This window comes from Loxodonta africana, chromosome X (genome assembly GCF_030014295.1).
Source record: "Loxodonta africana isolate mLoxAfr1 chromosome X, mLoxAfr1.hap2, whole genome shotgun sequence".
In the NCBI taxonomy this organism is placed as follows: domain Eukaryota; kingdom Metazoa; phylum Chordata; class Mammalia; order Proboscidea; family Elephantidae; genus Loxodonta; species Loxodonta africana.
In genome coordinates this window covers 15,964,576-15,990,730 of record NC_087369.1, presented here as the reverse complement: position 1 = coordinate 15,990,730, position 26,155 = coordinate 15,964,576, and the positions used below count along the sequence as shown (strand labels likewise).

Here is a 26,155-nt window from a genome sequence, read left to right as displayed (position 1 = left end):
AGACAATGAAAGCTAAGCAATGATAACTAACCCTGAAGACTTTTGGATTTGGAAAATATAAGCGAAAGCTATTAAATTGAATTTATTACTCTAAGTTGCTAACGAAATAGTTCTTTGGGTCTTTCTTTGACCTTGGCATCATCAACATTGTAGACATCAATAGACATCAACACCCATGGTGATGAAATAGCCTGGGCCATAGGGTCAAATGAAGCAGCATCTTAAATTGTGGATAGGTCAGGAACATCTACTTCCTTTTGTGTGACACCCTTTAATCAAGTGGGTCTACTTGGATTCTGTTGACACCTCTGAAGTTACCCCATTCCTACTTTATATCCCCTGACTCCCAATGAAGCATGGTGAACAGAAAAGCAAAAATGAAGAAAATGAATTTATGTTAAGACATAAACACAATGTCACATAATATCCATATTGTTGCCTTAAGAACAGGATGTGAGGCAAGTGTTATTACATACATCCTACATATGTTTGGAACCAAGTAAGAACCTACTTTTCTATCCAGAGACCCGGGGACTAGCCAGACTCCAGCCCCCTTTTCGTCTTGTCCTTCATCAACAGGCAATCACTCTCATGATTTCTGCCTTCATGTTGTTGCTTTTTATAATTTTATTTTATTCTTTTTGTGAAAATATACATAGTAAAAGACACACCATTTCAACAAATTCCACATGTACCATTCAGTGATACTGTCTACAATCTTCAAGTTGTATAACTGTTCTTGCTATCTTTTTCTGAATTATTCTACCACCATTAATGTAAGGTCACTGTCCCCTAAACTTCTCATCTAACCTTTTGAGATGCTGCAGTCAGTTTGATCCCACATAATTAAACCTTTGAGAGAGCACAATACTTTACTAACTCGGCTAAACTGTTGTTTGTTTCAAAGCTGACTTCTGGGAAAAATTTTGGTTTGAGGTTTAAGGTCTAAAGATTATCTGAGGACTGCCTTCATGTTTTGCTGGGGGATATGCTTGCTGCCTTCATGGAGTTCCCTGGGATACTTTCCAAGATAAGAAAGTATTGCTGTGAGCCATCCATTCACTCGCTACTTTTCCCATGGAGTTTGTTTCTCTTCCCTCTACAAAAGGCCCAGCACCCCAGTGCAAGCTAAACCCCAGTTGGCTCTGTATCCACAAGCCAGCAGGATCTGAATGAAGAGGAGTTTGGCTTGAGGCCTCCCTCAAAAACTGGTAGCAAAAACACAAGCTGTGGCAGCACTTGAGCACTGTGTTTGCAAACTCCAGGAGTCTGTGTTGGGTGCTCGAAAAGAGGAAAGGAAATTTGAGCTAAAATAGCTCATTTAACTCCTCAAGCAAGAATCAAGGGGTTTGGGTAAAAGATGTATGTTAATCTGCTTTTCTTGTTAACATACCTACCTTTTCTGTTTGTAGTGAAAAAGTAAATGTGGTCAGTTAAAAAAAAAAAAAACCTTGTTCACAGGCGTAGAGTCACAGGCACTACCCCATTCCAAATGATATTCCGCCTGTCTCCTTTGACATCCTGCAAGTCCTTCTAGTTCATCCCAGTTCCTCTTATGTCAACATCTGTCAAGATGAGTTCTTCTCCATGGTTACTTCCTACCCTGCTTAATTTTGTTTTTCTCTTCTGGTTAATAAAAAACAAAAACAAAAAAACCCAAAACACAAAAAACAAGTCTTTCTTGGCCATGCAATTCTATCCTATAACAAATACATTTTTCTTCTAACAAGAAATAAATTAGAAAAGGTAGAGGCAAGTCACAAAAAATTGTACATTTGCTGTTTTCCCTGTCTCTACAATAAAATATTTTCTTTTAGATCATACAATTCGAGATGGGAAACATTCATGAATTCTTCTGTGCAAGATAGATAGAAAATGAATGATGGGGGAAGAAACAGGAAAAAGAGAAAGATCATTTTAACAGGTGGGACTTAAAAATTGAAATGTGGGTTGTCTTGCTTTGTACATTATCTGTCCTTCTCACCTCCCCAACAGGCTTGGAAGCACTTAAAAGGCTGGGTCAGCCCTTCATGTGTTTGTTTTTATCCTTCCCAGCAGTTGGCCAAAACCCAAACCCGTTGCCGTCCAGTCGATTCCGACTCATAGCGACCCTGTAGGACAGAGTAGAACTGCCCCATAGGGTTTCCAAGGAGCACCTGTTGAATTTGGACTGCCGACCTTTTGGTTAGCAGCCATAGCTCTTAACCACTACGCCACCAGGGTTTCCCAGTAATTGGCAGTGTGAGTATATTGCTGGAACTAAAAAAAAATTTTTAAGCTAGCACATATTGAAGCACTATGCTACAAAAAAAAAAAAAATTATGCTAAGCACGTTAAAAAAGTTATCTAATTTAATCCTCACTAAAGAGGAATTTTTTTTTTCTTTTGCTCCAGTAAATGTTTACAGATGAGAAAACCGTGGGTTGGAAAGGTTAAATAACCTGCCTAAAGTCAGGCCACAAGTAATTAGAAAAGCAAAGACTCCCTCTCTAGTCATTTTGATTCCAAACACCTGAACTTGAAGCACTTTGCTGCACCGCCTTCATTACACAATGCCCTCTGTCTCTCCTGACCAGCTAACCATGGGTCTAAGGGTTTTCCATTGATCCAGAAGTTCCTCGGATGATTTGATCCTTTACATCTGACCTTGTTAATCGCGGGCACTGTTTCACAGTTTATTTTGTATTTGGATGGAAAACTTTGGAAAGAGAAAAAACTTCGAGCTTTTTTTTTTTTTTCTGAATGAGGAATTAGCACATACATAAGAACTGAGGCATGTTAAACCTCTTCACGTGTCAGGGAGTGCCTTATCTCATCTCATCTCCTTCAGTAGTCCCCTCATTAGGTGCTATGGTGACTCCTGTCTTAGAGAGGAGGAAACTGAGGCACAGAGGTGGTTAATTAATTTGCCCATGGTCACAGGGTTGGTAAGAGATCTAATTTTAGGGACTCTTTTTTAGCCACAGAGGTAAAATGGCTGAGACTGATAGAATTACCCTAATGACAGAAGCTCCCTGAATATGGGACTCATTCTGCGAGGTCTTGGATTGAATGATAGAGTTGTTTTTTTTTTTTTACTTTTAAGAAATAGCCTGATCTATGCCAGCACCTTTCATCTGTACTTTAGCCCAGGGATCTGCTTGGGTGTTCTGATTAACAAGGACATGTTCTTAGATGTGATCACCAGCGAATGAATGGTTCTGTACACTGTAACTAGCTCCCTTAATTGATTTATTGGCAAACCGATGCTGCTCCAAAGTGAGTTGGATGAGAATCTGACTGGGTAGATGAATTATATAGACATCTAGTCTCTCATATCACTGTCTTTCCCTTCCTCCCTCCCTCTCATTCTTCCTCTCTTCTTTTGCCTTATTCATACGAAAAAGAGATCTGGCTAGAAATCAAGTATGCAATTCAATTAGAAATGGAAGTGAAAAATAGATTTGGAACACTTTCAACATATTTGGCAGAATGGCTCCCCTCGCTGACCCCCAGCACAAAGGATGACAAGCCCCGTCCCATACTGATCCTCTTTATTTCTATACATAATTCTCTCAGAGTCATTTCTTTGAAGTAAGACGCTGGTCTTAAGAAATCCACATAAAATTACAAGCGTGTTACCTGGGAGGAATAATGGAGTTATCGATTATTGTCCATTAACATCTTCATTTTTGGATCAGTTGACCAAATCGGCTGTATTAGGAAAAAGAAGTACATAGGGTGCTGCCCCAACTATTATATCGCCTGCTACTCATAGTGTGGTTCAAGGACCAGCAGCATCAGCACCGCCAGGGAACTTGTTAGAAATGCAGAATCTCAGGCTCCACTGAGACCTGCTGAATCGGAGTCTGCCCTTTGACAAGGCCCCCAGGGGATTTGATGCTGCTGACCATTTCTTTTCTCCCTTTCAAGATCAACATCACTTGTACTTTGTTTCAGTCTTTCATGAGTGCTCTTTGAAATGTTAACGGTAGTACATTAATAAAACTTCTAAGGTCAACCAAGTTTGGAAAACTCTGTTTAATAAAGTGCAACAGGTTTCTTTAATGTAGGTTTCCCCAAAGCTTTTAATACACCGGTGTGAATTATGTTGTTCCTGAAGAAGACAACAGTGTGTGTCATTATTTCCCAAACGTATTGGGCCATCATAGCTTTCTTTGTTTTTCAAATGGACCATTCTTGTCCATGGAACACATTTCGAAGATGAGAAACATTCTGCAAAACATAGTTTTAGAAATGCTGACCCATATTATTCATTTATTTTTTCTAGTAACAAATACTTGTTGAAAACCAAATATCTTAGGTGATAATAATAGAACTAGGAATAAGACTAAAGGACCATCACAGGGCTATGTTAAAATCTTGTGTTTCTTGGGGAAATGGATGCAGAGTCGTGCCTGAGATGGCCAGGCAATGGAAGGGGAACAAAGAATCAGTAAAGATCAGTTTAACTTTTCCCAGCTATCTGTCTAAGAATAAATATTTGTGTGATGGTCCTCTAGTTTAGAGATATAACTCAGGGGCGTGAGCTACAAACTCTGCTTACAATTAGATTTGACAAATTATTCCTTACTAGATGAGTCACGTGAGATTAAAAAAAAATTATCCAGAAAACTCAGTGCCCTAGACCACAAGTTGGCAAAATTTGTTCTGTAAATGGCCAGATAGTAAATATTTTAGCCTTTTCAGGCCACAAGGTCACTGTCATAACTGCTCAATTCTGCCTTTGTAGTGAAAGCAACCACAGACAGTAGGTAAACAGAGGGTTGTGGCTGTGTTCCAATAAAACTTCACTTACAGAAACAGGTGGTAGATTATACCCATGGATCCATGGGTCTTTGTTTGCCTAGCTCTGCTCTGGACTCTTGAAGGTTGGAGAACAACAGAAATTTTCTGAAATTTCATGGTCATTCCACGGCTGAAAGTGAGGGCAGGCCATGAACATGGAAGAGCATAAATACCATTTGTCAGACTATCTACAATGATTTTGATGTACTCTAGCATGAACAAAGTCCACTATAGCAGAAAGATTGAGTGGAAAATGAGGTCCTTAGAGCCGGCTGCACTGCAGTGTTCTTAGGTGCCTTCAAACTGGTTCCAATTTATAGCGACCCTATGTACAACAGAACAAAACATTGCCTGGTCCTGCACCATCCTCACAATTGTTGCTATGTTTGAGCCCATTGTTAGGCCACTGTGTCAATCCATCTTGTTGAGGGTCTTCATCTTTTTCTTGACCCTTTACTAAGTATGATGTCCTTCTGGAACTGATGCCTTCTGATAATATGTCCAAAGTACCTGAGACGAAGTCTTGACATCCTCAGTTCTAAAAAGCATTCTGGCTGTACTTCTTCCAACACAGATTTGTTCATTCTCCTGACAGTCCATGGTATATTCAATATTCTTCACCAACACCATAACTCAAAGGCACCAATTCTTCTACAGTCTTCCTTATTCATTGTCCAGCTTTCGCATGCATATGAGGTGATTGAAAATATCATGGCTTGAGTCAAGCACACCTTAGTCCTCAAAGTGACATCTTTGATTTTTAACACTTCAAAGAGGTTTTTGAAGCAGATTTACCCAATGCAATATGTCATTTGATTTCTTGACTGCTGCTTCCATGGGCTTTGATTGTGGATCCAAGTAAAATGAAATCCTTGACAACTTTAATCTTTTCTCCGTTTACCATGATTTTGCGTGTTGGTCCAGTTGTGAGGATTTTTGTTTTCTTTATGTTGAGGTGTAATCTATACTGAAGGCTGTAGTCTTTGATCTTCTTCAGTAAGTGCTTCAAGTCCTCTTCACTTTCGACAAGCAAGGTTGTGTCATCTGCATATCGTGGGTTGTTAATGAGTCTTCCTCCAATTCTGATGCCCCATTCTTCTTCATATAGTCCAGCTTCTCATATTATCTGCTCAGCATACAGATTGAATAGGTATGGTGAAAAGATACAACCCTGGCACACCTTTCCTGATTTTAAACCACATAGTATCCCCTTGTTCTGTTTGAATAACTGTCTTGATCTATGCATAGGTTCCTCATGAGCACAATTCAGTGTTCTGGAATTCCCATTCTTCACAATGTCATTGATAATTTGTTATGATCCACACAGTCGAATGCCTTTGCATAGTCAACAAAACATCTTTCTGGTAGTCTCTGCTTTCAGCCCAGTGACTATATTAAAATATGCTGGTTACTGCACCTAAGTTTTTTTGTATTGACTAAGGGTTTCTAAGTTAACAATAAATACTATTTTTTTAAAAGCCTCATGATGGCTTCTATTTAAAAAGAAGCATCATGAAAGAATAGGGGATCTTGTATAACCAAGACAACTAGTCACTATTGGTTAGTTTTGCCTCAGTTATTTTCCACCATCATTTTAAGGCAAAAGACTACTTGAGAGCAGAGGGCAATCTTTGAGCTCCAAGATGAAAATGTCATTTTTTTCTCTCTTGTCACAAATAGATAAGAATGGTATTTTCATTTTACATTTCATTCCTCTTAAATAATTGAACGTGTCCTGGAAGTGCCACATTTGCTTTAGTGTGTGGCCCTTGGATGGGAAGAGCATAATAAATATACGTGCTTGATTTATACAGAAATTAAATATTCTTTGGAATAAGAAGATTTCATCTAGCAGAAAGATTCTTGCCATTAGCTCAAGAGACAAAGGGCAAATAAAGCAGACAGAGGAAGCAAGGCAAGAAGATGTAAAGTTGAGGGTCAGAGCCGTGATAGCTGAACACCGGGAAGCACTGCTTCTTCTGATGACTTCCTGTGTTGCGTGGTGCTTTGATGCCCACGAAAGAGAGGGGGCCTGGAGGATAGGAGGATTGCAAGGAGAGAGCATGGCTTTTTTTGGTGGCACTCTTCTTGTGAGGAGGGATTTGGGACATCTAATCTAGGGGCAGTGGTGGTTCAGTGGTAGAATTCTCGCCTTCCATGTGGGAAACCTGGGTTCAATTCCCGGCCAATGCACCTCATGCGCAGCTACCGCCCATCTGTCAGTGGAGCCTTGAGTGTTTCTGTGGTGCTGAACAGGTTTCAGCAAAGTTTCCAGACTAAGATGGACGTGGAATAAAAGCCTGGCAATCTATTTCTGAAAATCAGCCAATGAAAACACTATGGATCACAACAATTCAATATGCAACTGATCATGGGAATGGCATAGGATGGTTGTGCATGGGGTTGCCATGAGTCAGGGGCCCACTTGACAACAGCTAATAACAACAACAATCTGGAAGAATGGAGAAATGATGATGGAAAATTTTTTGAATGCCATAATCATAATTATAAATGACCACACAATCCAACTCCTTGTATTATTTTAATCTTGTTTAAAATTCACCATGAATGAATTATATACCACTGTTCCTTCTGCCCTATGACTCGGAATCGACTTGACGGCAGTGGGTTTGGTTCCTTCTGCCCAAAACATGGCCAAAATGGTTTTTCCAGTCCTCCTGCATTTCAGTTTGGTTACTGACAACTAGGTTTGTGCAAAGGGCAAAATAATCAGACAAGAAAAGAAGCCGGGCATTTACTGCTTTCCATAGCCCAGTGTCCAGCAAACTATACGCTTTGGACCAGCCCTATTGATGGAAATGAGGAAATTGCCAGACAAAGCAATTAATTAGCACCGACCAAAACCAACCAAACCCACTGCCATCGAGTCGATCCTGACTCATAGCTACCCTATAGGACAGAGTGGAGCTGCCCTGTAGAGTTTCTAAGGTGCACCTGGCGGAGTCGAACTGCCGACCTTTTGGTTAACAGCTGTAGCCCTTAACCTCTATGCCACTAGGGTTTCCATTAGCACCTAAGGCAGCTTAAATATCAAGAAACAAAGGACAGCTTCTGTGAGTCCTGCCCACTAAAAGCTACCAGGTGTTGACTGTGCCCACACAAGGATGAGCAAAAGGACAGATGGGTCCACCGCGGCTCAGATCCTTGTCAGACACCCTTAAGAGTGCCAGCAAGCTTTTTTCTTTGCATGCTGTGAATTTCCCCATAGTTTAAAGAGAAGGGAGAAGGCATGAGTCACCACCCCATACTAGGGTAATCACATTTAAGAGTAAAAGAGAGCATTATTAATATTTACACCCAGGAACACCAGGCATAAACCAGGACTGTCCTGGGAAGACCTGGACTTTGGGTCATATTACTCATAAGGTATATATAAAGTATGGTGACCACAGTGTGTGCAGTCTTTATCACCGTATGTGGACTTTAAACACATTATGGAAACTCTCTGAGCCCGTCAATTCTTCTGAAGAACGAGAATAATAATGCTTACTATCACAGCAATGGTAAGAATTAGTCACGGCAATGGTAAGAATTAGTAGCAATATATGGAAAGCACATGCCACGGTGTCTGGCACAAAAAACCAAACCAAAGCCACTGCAGTCAAGTCAATGCCAACTCATAATGCCACCATAGGATAGAGAAGAATTGTCTGGCACATCATAGTTGCTTAATAAACTGTAGCTGCTATTATTCATAGTAATGATAGTAGCATCACTATCGTTATTACAAGTGCATTGGATTGTCAAAATGTGTCTATACAGGAAGTACATCATCAAGCCCATTTTAATATAGAGGAGACTGAAGTCTTAGTACTGTAATTTAGCTATCCCAACTTCCTTTGTGCTAATCTTTACTGAAGTGATGCTTATCTCACCCAATGTCCTTTCTCTTCTCTCCAGAAAATCAGTATTTTCTCAGCTCTACAGAACTTGTTGCCAGAAAGAACCCAGCCACCTTTTACGACTTTCTTTCTTCCAGGGATTATGCATAAACATTCTTCGTGTCTGCACAACCTATGTAGCTACCCCATGTTTGAGATGATCACTGTTAACTTCTTTATTTAAAACAGGGATTTTCAGTTTCAGACTATTGACATTTTGGGTGAGGTGATTCTTTGTTGTGGGGACCTGTCCTCTGCCCTGTAGGATGTTTAGCAGCATCCCTGGCCTCTACCCACTAGATGCCAGGAGCACCCAGTTGTGAAACCAAAAATGTGTCCACATATTGCCAAATGTCCCCTGGAGTGGGGGGAGGGTAGTGGGAATCACCCCCAGTTAGGAACCACTAACTTTTTTTTTTAAGGCAAAAATAGCAGGATAGGTGGAAAGGTTATTCACCAAGGATCACATTTATGTAATAATGAAATGAGTTTTAGATTATTCTTCTGCTTCACCAAACTGTGTCCCCCAAAAATACGTGTTGTAAATTCTAACCTCTATGCCTGTGGTTATAATCCCATTTGGGAAAGGGTTGTTTTTTTATGTTAATGAGACAGGATTAGTGTAGGGTGTATCTTGAGTCAATCTCTTTTGAGATACAAAAGAGAGTTAAACAAGCAAGTAGGAACTAACCCAGTGTCAGTGCCATCGAGTCGATTCCGACTCATAGCGATAGAGACTGGGGAAGAGAGATGCCAAGCCACATGAAGATCGTCCAGAGGCAGAAGCTCAAAGAGACAAGGGCCTTCCTCCGAGCCAACAGAGAAAGAAAGCCTTCCCCGAGAGCCGACATCCTGAATTCAGATGTCTAGCCTCCTGCACCGTAAGAAAAGAAATTTGTTTGTTAAAGCCACCCACTTGTAAGACACAAGGCCAGTGTCATATTAAAATATCTTTCAGTCATGGTCATATGACTTTTTCATTAGAAATTCATCTCTTTCATATATTTCAACAGGTTTTTTTTTTTTTATAAGCATACTTTGGGTGAAAATGTAGCAGTATCGTGGAACTTAACACTCCCTTGTTAGGTTTGTTCATCAGGTAATTAAATTTGGTCCCTCTTTACAGGCATTGGCAGAATTCTGAGTATTTCTATCTTTCCATTTTTTACTGAGTACCCATTATGTGCCTGGCATATACTTGGTCTTTTACTAATCACCATTTACAATAAAATGGTGAGTTGTGGGGCTAAATATAAGAATATCAGGCATTAAGGGCAAATCAGATACAATTTACTGAAAAGCCCTTGAGTCATTCTGCAAGAAATGTCAGACTGAACAAAAAGTGTGTGTCCAGCCAAGCATCACGGAGAGGGCATTTTTGCTTAGCCTCTTTCTAATACAAGTGAACTTCTTTTTTGTTCATCACAGGATCATTGTGACCTTAAAGTGAGCAGTTTATGTTCTGGGAGATTCAGGGCACTTTGTTTGTGGTGAGAGGCCCATTTCTTATTTTAAAGATCTCAGACACTGAATGGAACTTTCAGGTTGGACGTAGTTTGTAAGTGTAATCTACATTTTTTTTTTTTTTGCACAATAATAAAATGTCATCGGGTGGAGAATTCTTGAAAAACGTGGGATTCTTTCTATCTTGTGATTGGGGAGGATAATAAATAAAGATCCATTTAGCTTTAGAAGAAGACAATTTCAAATGCCAGTTAGAATTTGTTTTAAAATCAAGAGACCTGGGCATTTCTCATGAACTCAAATGGCATTTCCTTTCATTTTAGGAAATAACAAAAATAGAATTAAAGACAACTTTCTCTCATATTAATTGAATCCTCTATTACTTTGCAAAATGAATAGCAAGTTCATCAACCTCTTATGTCCTAACAAGTTGAAAATGGATTTTTTTTGCAATAATAATTTTTTAAGAAGGAACTTTGCTGCGTTTGGATTTATAACAATAGAATTGGTGGATGTGATCCACGCACACGTTTCCATGTTCAAATCTTCTCATTCTTCAATGTCCAGTTAAAATGATATCTACACCACGAATATCTCCCTGCTTCCCCTTACCTGAATATCATCTTTCTTGGCAACTCCATAGCCTCATAATCCTTAACATGTTGTATTGTCAATTTTTCATATGTGTTTAATCTTCTCTAGTATTTTTTTTTTTTTAGTATGCTCTAGGCAGGGTATGGTTTGGATTTGATTCACTGTAACGTTCCTCTTGGCACTTAGTGTAGTACTAAGCACATAGTAGACGTTCAGTAAATGCTCAATGAATGCTGTTTATCAGAATCTAAGCCTTCTCTGTGTAAAGAAATGCCGGTGAAATCCTATGAAATCTGCACTTTTCTATTTCATTTCAGAACAACTTTCAATACAAGGCATTTTAACCCCATCAGTTGGCCCCCATCTTTTCAGCTTAAGAGAGTAGTACATTCTTTTCTGGGTCATTTAAATCCATTGTCTCATCTCAGCCTGGGAAAACAGAAGTAAATTCTCTTTGTTATTTCTGCAGAGCGCTCAACAGTTGATAAAATTCTGACAGAAACATGACAGTCACCAATGAGAAGCATTGCAAAGTGGTCCTTTGAAACCACTACCAACCTGCCCTGTTTAAGGTGGGGGTCAGGAAACTTCTTTACTGCTGCCCACCTTCCTGACATCACCCCCCACCAGTGCAGCCTGGTATAATGGGAAGAAAAAAAAAATCATAAACTTCACAGCCAGAAAGACTGGATTAAAATCCTGGCTCTGCTATTTGTGTGACCCTGTGTAGGCTACTTAATCACTCTGGATTTGAGTTTCCTCATCTAAAAAAGAAGAACTATCTTCCTCTAACTCTCAGGTTCACTGGGAGGATAGAATGAAATAATGTGTGTGAAATGCCAGCTATTTCTTTTCTCTTACCATTGCCTTTTCTTATCAAGGAAGGAGCTTCCTCCTAAACCATGAGCTTTTCCCTTTAGTTAACGATCAGATGAACTTTTCTTAAGCACTGTATCTCTGCCTTGCATTTTATTACTCTCATCCCCACTCACAGAGTTAAAAAAAAAAAAAAAGGACCTGGGTTTTAAAAGCATAAATACAGTCTAGGAAAAAAGAAAAAATCAGATCCCTTCCTTGTTGGAGAAGGACTGCATTATTAAATCTAACAATTATGAGTGTAGGGAAAAATTGTGCTTTAGAGGAAAACTGCATATTGTTTAGAGCACACCCTTCAGTGTTTCCTGACTGTGATTCTATGGGAGCTATTTTACAGCTCTGTAAATTGTACAACTGAGAGCAATGCAAAATATCTCGCTTATAGTCATGCAAATTCTGTCCTGTCTTGTCCTGTTGAGGTTCAATTGACTTCCTTCCTCCACTGTTGAAGAAGCTGGTTTGCCTCCATTTGTACATTCATTTTAATATTCCTGACCTATAAGTGTGTTTGTTTGCTTGAATTCTCTTTTGAACCATTTAGATCACCTGTCTCATTCTCTCACTGATTAAGTAAAATGTCTAACGTGTTCATTTTATATCTGGATGAGACTCATGATTTACCCCCCCGTTTTTTTTTTGAAAATTATCTGTCAATGTGAGGTTTTTAAAAGGAGCAACGGATGATGCCCTTTGGAAGTCTTAGGCTCAGAGCTGGACTTTGGAAGCTTGGAGACAGAAACTCTGTTCAAGGCATTGCACTGCCAGGCAACCCAGCACATTCTATTTCGCTGTCAAAAGAGAGCTTAAGAGCACCATGTCTGCCAACGCACAGTACCTAAGCTCTCATTTCCCTCCTCTGTTCCTCTGTGGCTTCCACAAATGGGGAGTTGCTTCCTCATTAGGCATTCTGCACCATTTCTCTGGGGGTGGAAAGGTCACCATTGTACTCTTAGGAAACAGAGGTTTTCTATGTCAGCTAGAGGACTAAAAATAGAAGCCAGAGTTCCTGACATGCACTCTTCCCTACTAACAACTAGGACAGCTGCTTCCCTACTGCAGAGGGAAACCCTGAAATCATGGGGCTCATTGCGTGTACATGTGTGCAAACTCCACTGATAGGCACCTTACACTTCTGTAGCCACGTTCTTCCATGTCATTTATCTCATGCTACACTATGCATCTTTGTAATTCAGTTTAATTAAAAGGACATTGATTGAACTCCTACTGTATATTGGATGTATTCTTAGTTTAGGTTCCCCTTGAGGCAAGGAAACCCTGGTGGCGTAGTAGTTAAAAGCTACAGCTGCTAACCAAAAGGTAGGCAGTTCGAATCCACCAGGTGCTTCTTGGAAACCCTATGAGGCAGTTCCACTCTGTCCGATATGGTTGGTATGAATCAGAATGGACTCGACCGCAACAGGTTTGGTGTTTTTTTTGTTTTGTTTTTTTTTGAGGCAAGGATTCAGGTGAAAGTAGTTTATTGGGGAGGTGAATGATATACCAGTTGGGAAGTGAGAGAGTGAGACAGGGCAGGGAAGGCAGTCAAGAAAAGGTACTTTAGTATAGTCTGATTGCAGCTGAAGCATTATCCCATGAGCAACCCTGGAGGCCACTGTAGAAACTCTCCCCTGAGCTTTTCTCCCCAAAAGGCTGGCAGGAGCTGGGGTATCAACTCCCATCAGCCATTGGTTGAAGGTACTCCACAGGGGCATTAATTTATCCTCACTTCTGGTCTGCCACAGGGTAGGCAAAGTGGCTTGGGTCAGAGAAGGCCCTTGAGCAAAGAAATGCAAGTGCTGGCCTTTGAGCAGTAAGGGCTTGGGGAGGTGGATGGGGCACTCACAATGGGGCTTTGTAAGGTTCTGGAAATATAAAAATGTACTTGACCCTGGCATTCAATAAACTCATAATCTGTCATGGCAGAAAGACACGGACAAGACTATCTACAATAAATATAATGTAGTAATAAGAATAACATTAGAGAGCATAACCGAGGAGGCAATGAATTGTGCATGGGAAAATGGGAAAGGGAAAGGAGAAAAGAGATTCTTTGCAAGGGAAGTGATGTATTTCTTCATAGGCAGAAGAGGAGGAATGGAGGAAAATATGGCTGTATTTTACAGAGAGTATAGTAAGTCTCTAGCCAAAGTGTAATCAGCAACTGAGCACTAAAAAAAAAAAAAAAAATATTGCTCCTTTTTCTGTACGCCTTGTCTCAAATCCAAAGACCCCAAAATTCTGCATTGTTAGAGACTTTTTAAGTGATGGAGAAATTATGTCGTATGTCAGGATTTTGATATCATCAATCTCGACCTCCACCTCAGTGTGATAGGTCTCTGATGCTGAGCTGAGTAGGGCTGTCCCTCCAAGAGCGAAAAAGCCAAGTGGATTCCTCTCATTCACCACAATTGAGTTGATGTTTGAAGTGGAGGGTGTGGTTCTCCCATTAAACACCGTCAGCTCCTGTCGACTCATGGTAATGGGCAGTGATAGTACCTGGATGACCTGGGGGTTATAGTTTGAAGACACGAGAGCTTGGATGATAGGCTAAAGAAGTAGAACGGAGTTTGTACCCATGATCTTCTCACACTAGAGATAAGACTTTTTGAAGTTTTAAACAGGATCTAATTTTGCATGCTGTACCAGACATAATAGAGCTGTGGTATAGAAAAGAAAGTTCTTCAATGAGAAATGACCCTCATTTCCAAACCCTCTGCTAATGCAGGTAGGAAGTCCCCCAAGTCAAATGGCAAGACTCTTCCTAAAGGTATCTTCTCTTTGGGAATTAGCTTTGGTTGTGCATACCCCTCCAAATGTTCACCTGCAGTTGCATGTGCCATGCATTTGCAAACACAGACACTGGGGGTGGGGGTTGCCTAGGCTACCACAAAGAACAGTGCCATTGTTGAATGTGTGGGATCCAGGACCAGACTGCTCCAGTTTGACCAGTGATCTGTCCCTCACAGTTGTGCCGGCTGAAAGGTTTTTGAACCTTTTTTTCTGGATCTGGAGAAAAGGAATTGACAACTGCAGTACTTATTGTTTTTGTGGGGAATAAATGAGATCATGCATGTAACACACTTCACAGGTTGCCTGGCACATTGTGAGATACACGCTGCCTTTGTAAACTCCACTCACACTCCAAGTCCTCGCTTATTTTCCACTGCTCTCTTATATTTCAACCATCATCGGCTCCTCCTACTCAGAACTTCTGGTCTCCATGGCACAGTTTCATACCTCGCTGCATATTTATATAGCCAAGAGTGGTCTGGTATTGCTCAGACACATTTTCTCATCAAGATGACGCATTGCTAGAAGGTTGGGGTTGGCTGTCACTGCTTCTGTAAGTCCTCAAAGTCCCTCTAAGTTAGGTACTTCGTAAGTGTTTGTCCCAAATACCTTGTGATTAATATGTACGTTGCTACAGAGTACAACTTGACTTTGTACATAAGCAGTAAGTGCTTTGTCTGCTTAAGAAAAGATCAAGCATGCTATTTCAGAGAGCAGTCTCCTTAGTTCTGAAAGAATGTTACCCCAGCCAGCAGCCCTCAAAGACTTCCCTCTCCTGTTCCCTGAGCAAGCTTGGGATTTCAATATTTGTTAGAAAATAATCAAACAGAGAATTGAACTGCAGACTTCAGGTCTCAGACTTAAAGACTTCTCCTAATACGCCAAATCATTGAGATTGTTAAGTAAAAACATCCCCAGAGCCCAAATATTAAACTGCACTGGGAATTAGACTGTAAAACTAGATGAAACGCCAGATGGCACGGGGCATGCTTTTGGTATGTGGTAGTCAGCATTTTCTGGAATATGTTTAAATACATCACAAATTTGTACTGAAAGAAGGTAGAAAAAAATGAAATGACTACAGAATGCTATTAGTCAGAGACAAATTCACAAAATGTGTACCCCATGAAGCCAATAGTCCCTGTATCCCTTCTCCTTTCCTCAGCTGCCCCCCACCCAAATCTACAAGTTAGGTTCAAACATTCCAAGCAGAAAGCTCTTGGGAGCTCAGAGAGAAGTCAGCTTTGCTCATTCATTCCATTATTCATCACATATTTATGGAGGATTATTAATGTGTCATAATCTGAGGATGCAAAGTTGAATAAGAAACAGATTCTGGGACAGGACACTCCAAAGACCCTCACAGGCCTCCAGGCTCACAAGCCCCTAGAATGTCTCTGTAGTTAAGAAATGAAGACGAGTCTGAATCATGAGCTTGGTGTACAACAAGACAAATCTAGGCCTTTACTATCCCACCAATGGTAATGAGGGCAGACCCATGTTAGACTGCCTGATATTGAAAGCCAGCTCTGCACCCTTCCTAGCCATATGACATAAACTCCATGTTCTTGATTCCCTCATCTGTAAAATATAGATAATAACATTCATGTACTGCCCTATAAGGCTATCGGATTTAATGTGTTAATAAGCAGAGTACTTAGAAGAATCCTCGACACGTAGTAAGGACTCAGCTAATATAAACCATCAATGTTATTATTAACTATTTTGGGGCCACTGTAATTTAGATGGTATAAAATATATGGACGGGTGCAGTGGGGAAAAAAGGGTTGGCCAAGAAGGCAGCTGGTGGATAACTTGGAGACTGAACACCTTTACTCCCCCTTATCTTCAAAGTATTGCACATAGCACCTTGCTTCATTACTGGGTCTTATGTTTAAAATACATAAAGTATTTCCCTATTCAATATGTCAACTTAGAAATATATATGTATGTATGTATATGTGTGTGTGTGTATAACTGATTTTATTTAAAATTTAAAAAATGCTTCCCAATAGTCTAAGTGGTCCGTCCTGATGGAACAGAAGAAGCAAATATCAAATTATCAAGATCTGGGTGCTCTTTTTTAGCTTCCTGATGACTGTACCCAGGAACTTCCCATGCCAGTGATGGTGGCTCCTTTGTGGCAGATGACAGAGCACTACTACACCAAGAAAATAGAGGTCATTAGATGTGACCATGCCGGGACTACCTTCCCCCTCTACCTGTAAAATTTACTATCAGAGTGAAAAAAAAAATTTTTTTAAGGGAGTAATATTTCCTCTCCAGTGAAAGGATAATCTTTCCATCTATCCTTATAAGATTGCTCCTTCTTACCCTTTTCAGAACCTGTTCCATCAATTATACTTTAACCCTCTTCTACTTCTTGTCATCTGAGAAAAGAGAAAGTTTGGCTTCTTTCTTTCCAGTTCAGATGCCTGTTATTTCTTTTTCTTGCCTAGTTTCCCAGGCTAGAATTTCCAGTAAAATGTTGAAAAGCAGCAGTGAAAGTGGGCATCCTTGTCTTGTTCCCGATCTTTGGGGAAAAATCTTTCAGTCTTTCACCATTGAGTATGATGTTAGTTGTGGGTTTTTCATAACTGCCTTTTATAATGTTGAGGAAATTTTCTTCTATTCCTAGTTTGCTGAGTATTTTTATCATGAAAGGATGTTGGATTTTTCCAAATGCCTTTTCTGCATCAATTGAGATGATCATACGGTTTTTTTCCCCTTCCTTCTATTAATGTGGTTTATTGCATCGATTTTCAAATTTTGATTCACACTTGCATTCCTGGAATAAATCCCATTTTGTTGTGGTGTATAATTTCTATAATATGCTGTTGGATTCTCTTTGATAGTATTTTGTTGAGGGTTTTGGTATCTATATTCATAATGGATATTGATTGGTACTTTTCTTGTGGTGTCTATCTGGCTTTGGTATCAGGGTAATGCTGGCTTCATAGAATAAGTTAGGAAGTGTTCTCTTTTATTTTCTGGAAGAGGTTGAGAAGAATTGGTGAAGCCATCTGTTCTGGAATTTTCTTTGTTAGGAAGTTTTTTGATTACTGATTCAATCTCTTAATTTTTATAAGTCTGTTGAGATTTTCTACTTCTTCTTGAGTCAGTTTAGGTAGTTTGTGCATTCCTAGGAATTTTTCTATTTTATCTAGATGATTTAATTTGTTGGTGTACAATCACTGTTTTCTGTGTGTCTTATACCTTCTTTGTCCCTCATTTCCTCCTTTACTGCCTTTTTTGTGTTTAGATAATTTTTGTAGTGATCTGTTGTGATTCCCTTCTCATTTCCTTTTGTGTATATTTTTAAAATATTTTCTCTGTGGTTCCCATGGTGATTACATCTAATGACCTAAATTTATAACAACCTAGTTTTAATTTATACTCACTTAACTTCAACTGCATATGAAAACTCCTATACAATTCCATTCCTCCTCCCCTTTCTGTTGTTGCTGTCACAAATTACACATTTATACATTGTGTGCCCAGTAACATAGATCTTTAATTATTTTAATGAACTTGTCCTTTAAATCATGTAGCACATAAAAAATGAAGTTATAAGCCAAAAATACAATAATACTGGCTTTGATATTTAACCACATAATTACCTTTCCTAGAGATCTTTACTGGGTAAGAAAAGTAGAGATCTTTATTTCTTCATACTGTTCTGAGTTACTGTTTAGTGTTCTTTCATTTCAACCTGAAAGACTCCCTTTAGCATTTCTTGTAGGACGGGTCCAGTGGTAATGGACTCTCTCAGTTTTTGTTTATCTGGGAATGCCTTACTTTTTCTCTCACTTTTGAAGGATAGTTTTGCTGGATATAGAATTCTTGGCTGACTTTTTTTTTTTTTCTTTCAGCACTTTAAATATATCCTCCCACTGCCTTCTGACCTCTATGGTTCTGATGAGGAATTGGCTGTTCATATTATTGAGGATCCCTTGTAGGGGACAAGTCACTTCTCTATAGGCGCTGTTCACTTTTCTTCATTCTTTTTTTTCTGTTCCTCATACTAGATAATTTCAATTGTCCTGTCTTTAAATTCACTGGTACTTTATTCTGCCTGTTCAGATCTGCTATTGAACTGTTCCAGTGAATTTTTCATTTAAGTTATTGTACTTTACAGCTTCAGAATTTCTGTTTGGTTCCTTTTTATAATGTGCATCTCTTTATCAATATTTTGATTTTTTATACATCATTTTACTTATTCCCTTCAGTTATTTGTCAACATTTTCCTTAAACTCTTTGAATTTAAGTTAGTAGTTTTTAAGTCTTTGTCTAGTAAGTCCAATGTCTGGGTTTCCTCAAGGATGGTTTCTGTCACGTTATTTTGTTTGAATGGGCCACTTTCCTATTTCTCTGCATGCTTTGTGATTTTTGTTGAAAATTGGACATTTGAATATTATGTTATAATTTTGGAAATCAGATTTTCCTCTTCCTCAGAATTTTCTTTTTATTAAAGACTTGTCCAATGGTTTAGTGACTCTTCTATATTTTTTTTTTGCAAAGACTGTATCCTTTGATGCGTGTGGCCACTCAAGTCTCTGTTTCTTTAACTTGTGTTCAGCTAGTGTTTTGACAGATTTCCTTGAACACCATGTGTTAAAAAAAACAAATAAACAACAAAAAACAACAGGAAAGAAAAAACTCTTCCAGTATTTGTAGATTGGCTCTGTTTTGGGGCACTCCTTCAGCAATTATCCAAGCTTACACTGAACCTAGAAATCAGCCTGAGGTGAAAGCTTAGGGTTTCCTCAGGTATCACGTGAGCTTGCATCTTGCTCTGGGCATGTGTGTCGCTTTCTAAATACCCCTGTATGTATGCATGGTGCTTTCGAATACTCTAATTTTTCAAAGAAAACTTCTCCCCAGCATCTTCTCTTAGTCCTTAAGCAGTCCATTTCATGTCTCAATTGCAGTCTTTAGCACCAGGCAGTCACAGTGCTTGGGGGATGCCTGCCACTTTTCCACCCTGTGTGAGTTCTGAGATAGGCAAAATGAGATGAGCACCTTGCTTCAGTGTTTTAGGTAGCCACGATACAGGTTAGAACAGAGAAACTCAGTAATTTGTGAATAAGGTCTGCTCTGCTCCCTCTGGAACTAGGTTCAGAGTGCCATATTGGGAACATAGGTTGTTATCTGCAAACAAGCTGCCAAGCCAGGCAGTGAGTAGGGCATAGGCAAGTAAATGCCACAATACTTTCCTACCTCTTTGAAATAGCCTTTTTCTTGATTCAGCATTCATTTTGTTGCTATTGACTGTTTTCCAGCGTTCTGACAAAGTTGGTTCTAACAGTTTCTGCTTGCTTTTGGTGTTTTTGTGGGGGGAATCATAGTGTAGAGTTTCTTACTCTGCCATCTTCCTACTATCATTTGCCTTAATTTTTTTTTTAAATAAACCTCCTTTTCCTGAAAGAGTCTAAGCTAACCTTCAATCTCTCTGTTTCTTCTTGGCACTAATCTCTTAAATGAGAATACACACTCACTTCCTCCATGTGTTCAACACTTATTCACGCCACATCCTACTGCAATCTGGACTTTTGCCCCACTACGCTAGAGAAATTGTGCTTGCTGAAGTAAAAAAATGTCCCATTGCCTAATATCAATGGACTCTTTCCTTAGCTCTTTTTATTCAACATCTCTGCTGTACTTGGCATGGCTGATTTCCTCATCCTCAAAACTCTCTTCAATGACCATATATTTTCCTAGTTCTCTTCCAATTTTCTGACCACTCCTTTTCTATATCGTTTGTTGAGTTCTTCTCTTCCTCCGACTCCTTCAATGTTCGTGTTCATGAAGGTCTTATTCTTATCTCTCTTCTCTATTTGTTAACACTGCCATGATCCAACGACTTCCATTCCTATATCTCTAGCCCAGAATCTTCTTAGCTCCAGATCAACATTTTCAAGTGAAGATTAGACATGCCCATCTGGATTTTTGGCAGTCACCTCAAATGTAACATATCCAAGGCAGAACTCATTATTTTCTCCTTCAGCATCTCTTTGCTCTTATATTCTCTATCTGAGTAAATTAAATTCTCATCTGCTCAATTGCCCAAACTGGAACATTGAGTCAAATATTACTCTTTGCATTTGTCTGATGTAATTTGATCTTAAATTTATCTTGTGAATCTCACCCCTGCTTTTTAATCTCATTGCCACTGCCCAAGCCCAAACCTTCGTCATCTCTCTCGCGGGTGATTGTGATGGTGCCCTGGTCCCTCATCTTTCTAGAGTATTATTCAAAATGTGTCTTGAGTTATCTCCTTAGGAAACAAATCCAATCTCTATTTTCACCTCTCTGTTACCTATGGTTAAATCTTAATGCCTAAATAATCTCTTTCAAACCCTGCCCCTAACAAGTTTTCTCTCTAGCCTTATCTTCTATGACTTCCCCAGCTTACTTCCTCTAGGTATACTCAACTTTTGTTGTCCTCCAAACTAACCATGTTCTTTCCGGACATGGACATTCCCTACCTGAAATTTCCTCTCCCACTCATCAAACACCTACTCAGCTCTGAAAACCCAATTTAAGCATTACTTCTTTTAAGAAGCCTAGAGTTTTTAGAGATACTTCTTTTTTCCTCTGTAGACTGAGCTTTCACATATTAAGGGTTCTTCAGCACAAGAAAATGATCATCACTATTAGTGGGTGCATTAGTTGGGCATCTCAGGCCTTTATAAACATTTTTGGTTCATGGCCTCTTAATCTGGGAGGATCATGTGCCTTGAGAATCACTCTTCAATTCTTGATGAAACTGGAAGATGAGGCTCAAAAGAATTTTATAAGAGAGTCAGCCACAGGCTCACTGGCTGAAAGGAGGTAGGGGCTATAGCCATGGAGTGAACCTGATATTACTTTAGAAACTGGAACTTATTAGTAATTCAGGTGTATCTACTATTAACAAGGAGAACCATTTGGGTGCCTTTGGTTTTATTTACTAAACACTGCAGACACTGAGTAGAAAAGTTTCCTTAGGCCAGTGTATTCTATTTGGGAAAGGCTGATGTCACTCTCCATTTCTGTTCAGTATTGGCCATAGAAAGTAAAGCTTTTTATAAATGGCATACTGGCTCTGAAATAGTGGTAGAGCAGAAGGAGGTGAAATAGTGAGTTTGAAGGGTGGAAGGCTGATTGGTTAACAATTCTCCTTTTAATTCTCCTCTACTTGGTACCCAGAATAAAGCTTTATGCATGATAAATGCTTGATATATGTCTATATATGAATGAATCCATTCAGTCAACATTAAGCATCTAGTAAGCTCCTAAAGAAACAGAAAGTGCACACAAACCTGGTGCTCAAAGATAAATTAGACTTACCCTGGAATCAAAAGAGGAACAGTTATGCTATAAATATGTTCAATAAAATATTGTAGGTCAAGAATGAGTGTCCCTGTCATCATTCTCTAATGACCTACATTCCTCTTCATCCTAGGCTTTATGTATCTGGAGGGGTACTTTGGCCTAAGTCCTGTCTGGCAAGACTAAATGTTAAACAAAAATCCAGCTACTTTTCAATCAAAGAAGTGCAGTAAGGAGTCAAATAAGATAACACATATTTTTTAAAAAACGTATGATTTTAAATGATTCACATTGTTTAGTTCAATTGCTCACATCCAACTTCGCATTGGCATGGATTCTGGGATTAAAGATTGCTATTATAAATGTTTTATTTATTTGGTACATGTTTATTGCTGCCCACCTACTGTCAGGTGTTGGAGGTACAATGGGTAATGAGATAAACACAATCTCCAACCTTCTCCTAGGAGGGAAAAAGACAGGGAAGCAGCCAATCACAAGGTAGAATGATCACTGCAGACTGTGCATGTAGGGGTGGATGGACTTGGTAGCTTAAGAGAGGCTTTCTAGAGGAATTGATATTGAAGCGGAGGTCTGAAGGATGAGTAGACAGTAGTCTGGTGGGTAGGCAGGCACAGAGAGGGCAAATGAGAGCGCAAAGATCCAGAAATAGAAGGTTCAAGGAACTGGAAGTGGAACATTGAGGTGGAACATCGAGTGGGAGGGCCAGAGAGGCTACTGTGAAATAAAGATGTTGAGGTGGGCAATAATCATGCTCCACCAGCATCCTTGGATCCCATTTACATTTTTGTGCCATGCCTGACCCTCACCTTGGTATACTTTTGCTTCCAACAGCCAGCACCTGCGGTCTTTCACAGAGGGCTGTCCTGGGGCTACTGGTGCTCAATTTGTCCACATGAGAATAGCTAGAAGTATCTGGAAGCTTACTTCCCTCACCCACACATACACACACCCTGAGGACAGTGTTTAATCAATAACTGTCAGATACGGGAGTATGAAAACCCAGCTCTCTCACCTCCATCAGGACAACTCAGGTGTATCTTACACCTCAAAGTCCTACGGGACCAGGTGGAACCCACCTATTGTTGGACTTTGCCTGCGATTACACCCTTGCTTGAGTTTCCCCCTTCTTTGTCTGATTTCCTCACTCTCTTACAGGATAAGGGGTCTTCTCCCTAATAATTAATTTGCAGGGTCTGCTTCTGAGAAACCCAACCTAAGATAGATGTAATCAAGAACGTAGCCATGAAGATTCTGGTAAGCCATGTGCAGATATTTGGACTTTATCCTAAAGTGATGAGAGGTCCCAGGAAACTTTCAAGAGTCATGAGAGACCTAGGATATGGAGAATACTAGTATTTTGAGCTCTGCGATCCCTTGGGTAACAGCTCAGCTGGCTTTTCCCGTGCATTCAGATAAAGACACAGCCAATCAGGCACCCCAGAGCAGCTGCACTATAGTTTTGCTAAAAAAAGTACAGGAGTTTATTTCTGATCTCAGCTTTCCTTTAGGATCTGTTTATTATCCATCCTTATTTTCTTTGCCTTCTTTGCACCTGCCACATCACCCCTCAAGAAGTCAACAACTTTTTTCAAAGGTGTCATTCTGCCATTTATATGGCATATTGCCTGATGTCACTGATAGACACTTTTTCAAATAACCTCAACTGTTTTGGTCCATCACTGCAGCAGATAATTTGTTCTGGCATTTATATGAAAAGTTGGACACTAAGTAGGTACCTGCTTACTTGAGATTTTATATATACGCAGTTTATTGTAATGCATATTATTAACACATAGCTCCAAGTTCTTATGTAATAATTATATTCTTTCAATATGTGGGGGAAAGAGAAAGGCCCCAGGGTGAAGGACACATAATCATGAAAGCCTCACGTGTCAATTCACTTCTACCAAGCTCAAGTGATACCTTCACCCAAGCTATATTGCTGTTAAATGTACACTGACACCTCTTAAATAAACTTGATCTGGTGGGGATGGGTGAAATTGTGGAAGACTCTTCCCCCAGGAGCCTTAAGCAAACATAGTTTCAAAGGTAGGAGGGACTAGAAAATGTGCTTGTAATTATCCTATTTGCAGACTCTGGTTGACAGTAGAAATGTGAAATTTTCTCCTTGAGATAAATGCACTCTCTTGCTGAGGTAATCCTATTTCTTAATGGTCTTTGGGATATTTCCCCCAAGTCACAAATTCATACTTTTTGCTAAAGCCCCAAATGTCATAAACTTGCTTGGCATCAAGAGGTCCATGGAACAGGAAGCCACCTGCTGGGTTTTAAGTGAGAATATTTGCTCAGAAGATTTGAATAAAGGATGCATTTAAATGAGGCATATGTGCACGATAAACAAACGTGAGTATTGGAAATGTAGACACTTAGGGGAAATAAAAGGAGCACATGTCCCAGGTTGTGAATAATTCCTCCTGTTTTTGGAGGGTTAGAGACAATATGACCGATAACATACTATTAGTTTGATAAGGATCAGTCAAGCATGCCACTGGTACCAGAGTGGTCACTAACTCCAGAAAATGAAATGGCTGTATTCCAGAAAAAATAAATACTGAATATCAGAGTAACCTTGGTGCTAACAAATTGTGACTGCAAAATTTAAAGAATACAGGCTGAGTAGCATTTATCTTTGAAAAATCCTTCTGAAAACTGTGGAAATTCTGGTGCCAGGGCTGAATAAAAAATCCTACACAAAGTAAGAGCAAATGTGAAGTTACTATTCATTCATTCATTTGGTCATAAAAAAAATCATGATTCCATTCATTTAGTCAGTTATTCAGCTATTGATTCAATTCTTCAATATGTATTCATTAAGTACTTCCTACTCACAAGGCATGGCACTGGGCAAATGGAACACTTCCTTTCAAACAAGGACCATCTCTTATCTTAATTTTTTATACTTTGGGAAGGCACTATATATACTTCATTTTGAAAGCAAAGTTATTCACTTGTTCATACTCCATGACTTCTATAACTAAGAGTTCAGCAAAGTCATCTCCCCATCCTTCTAGATTCAAGGACACCATTTGCTCCCTAGAAATGGAGAAGCAGCCCTGATACCAGAAGCAAATGGTAACATGGAATCTGAGTCCGGTACCCAGGCAATACAAAATAAATTTTGAAGACAGAGTAAGCAAACTCTATGCATGCTGAAGAATTTCTTAGAGTTAATCTTCACTCAGTTTCTCCTCAAGATCCGATGTACCAATGGCACTGAATTATACAGGTAGAAATTGTTGAATTGGTATATGTTTTGTTGTGTATATTTTCATTACACACATACACACAAAGATCCAATATACCTAAGACTGTCAACCCTCAATCACTAGAAACATTTAAAAATCAGTATTCCAAAATTTGTGGGTTGTACAATGGAATATCACCAATGCTAATGTCATTGCTGTGGACACCATAAAGCAATGTTTCAAGTAAAGGTCTAGTTTGATACAGAATGTGTAGGGGCTCCATCACCAATGTGTTTTCATCTGCTTTACGAAATAAATAAAATGGATCAGGAGTCATTGAAGAAGTCTAAGGAGGCAGTCCTTTGAACGGAGCAAGGGGATACTGCGTGGTTTAAAGTCAGGAAAGGTGTTAGTCAGGGTTGTATCCTTTCACCATACGTATGTAATCTGTATGCTGAGTAAATAATCTGAGAAGCTGGACAATATGAAGAACAGGGCATCAGGATTGGAGGAAGACTGATTAACAACCTGCGTTATGCAGATGACACAACCTTGCTTGCTGAAAGTGAAGAGGACTTGAAGCACTTACTGATGAAGATCAAAGACCACAGCCTTCAGTATGGATTGCACCTCAACATAAAGAAAAGAAAAATCCTTACAACTTGACCAATAAGCAACATCATGATAAACGGAGAAAAGACTGAAGTTGTCAAGGAATTCATTTTACTTGGATCCACAATCAACGCCCATGGAAGCAACAGTGAAGAAATCGAACGACATATTGCATTGGGCAAATCTGCTGGAAAAGATATCTTTAAAGTGTTAAAAAGCAAAGATGTCACTTTAAGGACTGAGGTGCTCCTGACCGAAGCCATGCATGGTGTTTTCAATCACCTCATATGCATGCGGAAGCCGGACAATGAATAAAGAAGCCCAAAGAAGAACTGACGCCTTTCAACTGTGGTGTTGGTGAAGAATATTGAATATACCATGGACTGCCAGAAGAATGAACAAATCTGCCTTGGAAGAAGTACAGACAGAATGCTCCTGAGAAGCAAGGATAGCAAGACTTTGTCTCACGTACTTTGGACATGTTATCAGGAGATATGGGTCCCTGGAGAAGGATATCATACTTGGTAAAGTAGAGGGTCAGCAAAAAAGAGGAATACCCTTAATGAGATGGATTGGTACAGTGGCTGC

At 39.5% G+C, this 26,155-nt stretch overlaps 1 protein-coding gene across 3 annotated transcripts in view; it reads right to left on the bottom strand.

Moving 5' to 3' along the window:
- The window catches only part of GLRA2 (glycine receptor alpha 2), a 203,856-nt gene that overhangs the window by 159,135 nt on the left and 18,566 nt on the right, over positions 1 to 26,155 (bottom strand). The gene's annotated exons all lie outside the window — the stretch shown is intronic.